The 7,142-nt window shown below is 40.1% G+C and overlaps 1 pseudogene; it reads left to right on the forward strand.

Annotated features, from left to right (window-relative positions):
* Positions 1 to 5,637: 5,637 nt before the first annotated feature.
* LOC101424161 (ras-related protein Rap-1b-like) lies at positions 5,638 to 6,197 on the forward strand (annotated as a pseudogene).
* The last annotated feature ends 945 nt before the right edge of the window (positions 6,198 to 7,142 follow it).

A 7,142-nucleotide genomic window follows, 5' to 3' on the forward strand; every position in this document is an offset into this window, starting at 1 on the left:
TGACAGCCTCACCACAGGCCTGTATCACATGCGTCTCCCCTCTCACCCTAGGTCTTATCTGATGCCATAATATGGGATGCTGTGAGAACTTGCTTTAGGCCCATGTATGCATAACCCACAAGTACAATAGCATTAACACTCCATGGGATAAACTCTTGGCCCAGTGACATGGGAGCCAATGAACAAATGCTTCTCCTTTCTCTTCCCAGACTGATAGTCCAGTGGTATCAAGCGGTCACTGTGGCAATGGCTATGCTAACACCTCCCTGTATTGACTCCTCCATCTCTGCTTTGCTCCCTCTTCCCTGCTTTTCTCTCTAGGATCACACTCCCCAACAAAATACTCATTTTCATGTCTTTGGCTCAGGCTCTGCTTTCTAGGATATCTTGGCTAAAATACCCCAACTTCAACTATGCCTCATGTCCTCCAAAGACCCTCCTTTTCATTCTTGACCAAAGAATGAATCTTCAACCATCTGCTGGTACAAGTGAAGATAAAAGAAAGAAGGGATCTAAGGGGTCTAAATGCCTCTTAAACATACTTTCAGTCAAGCTTTCTGTTTTCAGTCCTGCATGCAGCTCTACTTCTAGAGGTGACTGGTACCACCAATTTCCTGAACCTTTTTGGAATTTTGTGATGAAACTGGATAGCATAAGTTTCTGGTTTAGAATTTGGCTTTCTCAATTCTGTAAATCAGTTTTGAATTACTCATCTGCTTCCCACGTTTTATTGTAGTTTTCTCCTCTTCCTAATTCTTTTTAGGGCTTCTGCCTGTTGATTTATCCTTTTAGTCATTTTAGTAGATTTGGGAAGAATTTAAAGGTAAATTTGTGTATTCAGTGTGTCATCTTTAACTGTAAACCACCTGCGTTTTTTTAGAAACCTCATTTCTATCCATTTACATCTCTCCCGATAAATTTCCATGTTACTCTATCATGTCCCACAGTTTTCCTGGACAATTAGGCCAAGTTTTTAAAGCTTTAGTCTAACTCTTACCTCTGGGGTCCTCCTGTGGTTCCTGCTAGTGGGACTTTTGATGTTGTCCTTGGGTTCACCTCCACCCTGGCCTTGAGATCCATGCTGGGAACAGTGGCTGGGCCAGGTTATCAGGGGATATCACATGAAATGCCAAACAGCTCAAGTACACCGTTCAAGACAAATGATTTTTTGTAAGCCTACTAACTGTTAACTCATTAATTTGAAAACATATTTATTTTTCTTCCTTTATTTTTTGCTGCTGTTTTTCAATTACATATAGGTAAACTACAGGCCTCCATGTAATATGGGAATTGCTATTCTACTCACAGACAATTTTTATCACACATACCCTAGGAAACCTATCAAAAAACCTCCTTCAAAAATCAAGGGTAAGTATGAAAACAACCCAAGAGTCCATTAACTGATGAATAAATAAACAAATTGTGGTCTATACACATGATAGGCTATTACAGGGCCACTTTGGTAGTTGTGTATCTGTTTCTGTATGCGATTTGACAAACCTGTTTTTTTTTTCAAATAAATGGCTTTTTTTAAAAAGCTAACAACCTCCTAACCAACAAGTTTTGTGAGCTATAGGCCTCATTCATTGCTCTCAGAGATGTAAAAGTTGCAGCTAGCAAGTAACTAAATTAAATGGTTGGTTAATTAGGCACAGTTCTAAGCTCTTGATAGGTACTAACCCACTTAAACCTCACCATCAGTTGATGAGTTAGGTTATTATTATTCTTCCATTTTATAAATGAAAAAACTGAGATACAGAGAAATTAAGGAACTTGGCCAGGGTTACACAGCCAGCAAGTTGTAGAGCTGCAACCTGAACCTAGGCAGAATGGCTTCTAGTCACTGAATTGTGCTCTTGGTCACTGACCTGTGGTGATAATGAATTGTCTATAAGAGTCCGGCTTGAGCCAGACAAATTACAGGCAAGGTCCCTAGGACTCTTTCAGGGCAGAGCAGACAAGTTGAGCGTAAGGAGGATAATGTCTTTCTGATCATTATGTATTCGAACAGTTCTTATATTTAGAAATAGGGCTTGATGGCAACTCAAAAAGAAAATTCTAAATACACAGAAGGATCATTTCTTTCCCCTTCCTTTCTTTTCCTTTCCTTTCCCTTCCCTTTCTTTCTCTCTTCTTTTGATGATAGAAAAGAAGAAGAAACCTAAGTAATTAGAAAAGGTACTGACAAGAAAACCAAAATACCAGTAAGAAAGCCTTAAAGGGGAAAATAAACCAACTGAATGCAAGGAGAAAATAGTGCACATTTATGGGACTAAAACCAGTAATTAAAAAACAAAACCAAAAAAGGATAAATAAGTTAAGGATATAAAGGAAAGAAAAACCTTGGATACTTTATTTAAAGAGATTAATGAAGGAAAATGTAAATTTTATATGGAGGAAAAAAACTTCTCACAGTACACTGGAGTGTACTGCCAGGTCCCCTGCCCTCACATAGTGCACATCTGGTGTGGGGAGATAACAGTGTGCAGGAAACAAATATGCAAACAAAATCATAAACACAACCCTGCAGCTGGGGCAAGGAGGCCAGACCCCTGCCCATCCGGATTCAAGGAAGCAGAGTAAACAAGTCAACAAACACACAATGCAATTGTGCAACTGCAAATGGTGAAAAGTGTCATAAAGAAAATTAATTGGGTCAGAATGTTTTTCTCAGGAATCACCATCATGTTTGTCTGAAGAATACAGTTCATCAGACTTGTATGACAAACGAGAAGTAGATCAATATATATAAAACCAGGCTTTTGCCCAAGTCTTTGGCATAATTTTCACAAAATCATGATGCTATCAATTATTATATAGTTACAGAAACAAACTGGCCAAGAATTATTTCCAAGGAGGGGAAGAAAGATGAATTAGAGAGAATACATTAAAGTTCTTTCAACTGGGATTGGCCTTCAGGTTAGTGATGGATTTCAAATAACAGAGAAGACTCATAAGATTTGCCAAACAAACAAATTTAGCTATCCTGAGAACAGTCTTGCTACATAGTCTTCTGCTGCAATCAGTGAAGGAATACGAAGTAAGCACAATGAGCAGCTCTTCTATTCAGAGGTAAAACAAGGGGGGAAAAATGTATCTGAACAGCAGTAAACTTTCCAGAGACCCCAAAGCTTTCTGCTGGCATGTAGCGTCTGTTTCTCCACCCTAAATTTGAGAGCCAGGTGGTGAGTGGGAATAGTCTAACATTTCGTATTTTCTCTAGCACTCTCCCCTGGCATATAAGCCTCTTAGAAGGTAGATATACAACCAACAGACTCTAGGTTCTAGTTTGAAAGTTAGGTCTATAACCTTCAACTAAAACCAAATGTTGGGGGCTATACATAGTGCACTCTAACTTAATCATACGACACCTTCCATGTTCTCCCAGTAGACTCCAAGGTGGAACTGACCAGAAACCTTCAGAGAGAAGAACATTTCTGGATCACATTATTATGAAATTCAAAACAGCCCCAGGTAATGCATGATTTTGATGCACTTTAGAAAGTCTAATGTCTTTCAAGACAGAGTTCCTTTAATTTACTATGAATTCCTTACTCCCAAATTCCTTCCTTTATTTCCTGATTGAGATTTTCAACTTCTCCTTTCCTTTGCAGATATTTGGGAAATACCAACAGTGTACAAATAAATCCAATCGGGAAGAGGGCCATTGCCTTTTACACTAGAAGTTCTCCTCTGATGTTGTGTTCTAAGGCTGCAGGGGAGAAGGTAAGACAATTTAGTTACATGAAAACAAATTACTTTAATAAAAAAATAGTATTTTGGCCAGAAGTCTTATCTTAGATGATTTTGAAACAAAGGTATCAATAAATTATAGGAAACAAAATGAAAGTCAAAAACTGCAACTCTGCTTCCAGATGTTGAAAATTTGCCTCTACTTAACCTTTTTAGCCCCCCTTTCTCACTTTTCTTTTGCTCCATTTTCTTTTATTTCCTTATTATTTCTTTCTCCTTCTCAACTTATTCTGTCATCACATTTCCTTTATTTTAACCTGCATCCAATATTTTTCTTATTGGGAATCTGGATTAACATGGGTCACAAATTCAATGGAATTGCGCTATGAAAAACTAGAAGAGTAAAATATGAAATTCATCCCTTAATAAATGCTTTTGGCTTTGTAATAATGCTCCCGCTGCCGCCACCACCACTGTTGACATCTGTTGATACTAGCCACACTCTCCTTAACTGTTTCCAGAAGAGTCCTAAACCCACTTTCTAGCAGTGCACTTTTAATGTACTATGAGGCAAAGTCAGTCCAGAGAGACTTTCACGAAGAGGGTGGATTAGAGGACAGAGGGACCACCTCTTTCCCAGAAAAAAATAGCTAGATGACAGGCAGAGACTGTCTGGAGGGCAGCTCTTGAGCTTAGGACACCCGGGGAAGGAGAAACACCACCCCGAGGAGAGAGGGGCAAATGGAAGGAGTCAGGGCTGACTGGGAAAATTCCCTGAGTAAAGCTGCAGCTGCAGCTGCTGGCCCACCTACACCCACCCTTGGAGCACACAGCAGTCTGCAAACTGCAGCGGCTGGGGACTGAGGAGGCTGCAAGGGTCCTCTTCCCCAAGAGAGGGGAGAGGGAGGGACACAGCCTACAGCAAATTCAGATTTTGGCCAGCAAACTTGGGCTACTGTGTTGGAGGGGTTGCAAACTTCAGGCCAATGGAGCACTGCACTGTTGGCCCCGAGAGCTGGCAGGGAACTGAAGAAAATTTGCCTTCTCCAACACCCTCCCTACTGCCCTGGGCTGGTTGCTGAGGACAGAGGGGGAGGGAGGGGGAGGCAGGCCAAGGGAGAACAACTTCTGAGAAACTTTGTTTAAGACGCTTGGCTAGCCTTGAGGACACTGCTTCTGCCCATCCAGCCAGGGCGGGGTCACAGTGAATCCATCCATTTCCTCCCCGGCCCCATCCCAGCATCTGGGGTCTAAGACGCACGATCTGTCAGGGAGCGCCACCTGCTGGCAAACCGGAAAAGGGCACAGCAAGAAAGGAAAAATCGTTACTTTTTAAGAAGAGACAAACAGGTGTCTACTGACACTCACTCCAAGGCCCTTGGAAAATGGCATGCACCACATCACTGGATCCTTACCCTTGGTTTGAGAAGTTAGTCAGGGGCAACCCTAAATATCTAGAACAAGTTGAACTAAGAGTCAAAGCTCAGTGGTAGCACACAGCTACTTAACAGTAAATCTCCAGGCGAGAGAAAATGAACACAGAGTAAACGCAGCATCATAATCAGATGCCTAGCCATCAACAAAAAATTACAAGCCATACTAAGAAAAAGGAAGATATGACTCAGGCAAAGGAACAGATCAAAGCTGCATATGAGACACAGGATTTGAAACAACTGATAATGAGGTTCATATAGATATCCTAAGTCAAAGCATGGAGTTGAAGGACAACGTGACTAAAGAAATAAAAGACATTAAAAAAGACACTGGGCAAGCATAAAGAAGAATGTGGAGAGTCAGGCGTGTAACCAGCCGCAGCGGCAGTGGCTGTGGCAATAAATCCGTGGCGCAGGGAGCAGTCACCCTGGGGGAGCGCGAGCTGCGGGGAGACTGGCTGTGCAGACCCGGCACAGCCCGAGGGGTACTAGATTTTGACAACTTCTCTCCATGCGTGAGTATAAGCTAGTCGGTCCTGGCTCAGGAGGTGTTGGAAATTCTTCTCTGACCGTGCAGTTTGTTCAAGGAATTTTTGTTGAAAAATATGATCCTAAGATAGAAAATTCTTATGGAATGCAAGTTGAAGTTAGTGCTCAATAGTGTATACTTGAAATCTTGAATACTGCAGGAATGGAACAATTTACAGCAATGAGGAATTTGTACATGAGAAATGGACAAGGCTTTGCATAGGTTCATTCCATCACAGCACAGTCCACTTTGAATGATTTTCAAGATCTGAGAGAACAGATTCTTCGAGTAAAAGACACTGATAATGTTGCAATGATTCTGGTTGGTAATAAGTGTGACTTGGAGGATGAAAGAATTATAGGAAAGAAACCAGGTCAAAATCTAGCAAGACAATGACAACTGCATTCTTAGAATCTTCTGCAAAATCAAAAATAAATGTTAATGAGATCTTTTATGACCTACTATGGCAAATTAAGAGAAAAACTCCAGTGCCTGGGAAAGCCCACAAAAAAGACATCACATCAGCTGCTTTAATATACTAAATGCATTGTAGCTCTGAGCCAGGTTTGAAGAACTGTTGCCCAATTCAACAGTTTTGTTAAACTTACGAACATCTTAAATGGACTTTCCTGTGGTGGTACCCTTTCAAGAGGCAGGTGAAAGTTACTACATCAGTTTGCACATTCTAATCACTTTCCAGTATCACAAGAGAGATTTTTACTTATATCGTAGTCCTAGAGTATGCAGCTGGTAAACTCAGAGGCTACGTCCAGTATTACTGCTTAAGAGACATTCTTCATCCACCAATGTTGTATATGTATGAAAACTGTGTCCTGTATGCTTTAACACGCCCCATAAACTTTGTACTGGAGAGTACAATAATGTAAATCTTAAGAGCACCACTATTTTAGCTTAATAAAGTCCAAAGAGCTCCAATATAGACTACTCCAGATAACTTCACTTCTTTGATACTTGTAGCTTATTGTAATTTTTTAAAAGAAATTCAAGGTCATTATCATTGTACTGTACAAAATAAGCATTTTGATTAACACAGCTCTGTAGTTTAATTTTTGAAAAACCTGTGGAGACAGTGATCTTGTCTTTAAAATATGATAGCCTTTCAGTAAAATGTCTCAAAGACATTGCCTTTAATATCTGTTGGGAAGGAAATGTCCAGACTTTTCAAATCTCCTATTATGTTTCCTTTTTTGTTTACATAGGGAACAATGTTTATAGTTGAGTGTACTGTGGGGGTCTACAACAAGAAGTGAATATTTTCAAACAATTTTTTTAATAATTTAACAATTTTTATAAATCATTTTCAGGCTTCTGCAGCTCTAGATTCTCACTTTGAATCCCTTGTTTGCTCATGCATAAGTGTATTTGCAATACTAAATATACAGGTTAAGTATTTTTGCCTGTTAGTGACTGTTTCACATGTGTAACGTTTTGGATGAAATGTTCAATGGTGGATGAGTACTGTAGAT

This window comes from Dasypus novemcinctus, chromosome 3 (genome assembly GCF_030445035.2).
Source record: "Dasypus novemcinctus isolate mDasNov1 chromosome 3, mDasNov1.1.hap2, whole genome shotgun sequence".
In the NCBI taxonomy this organism is placed as follows: Eukaryota; Metazoa; Chordata; class Mammalia; order Cingulata; family Dasypodidae; genus Dasypus; species Dasypus novemcinctus.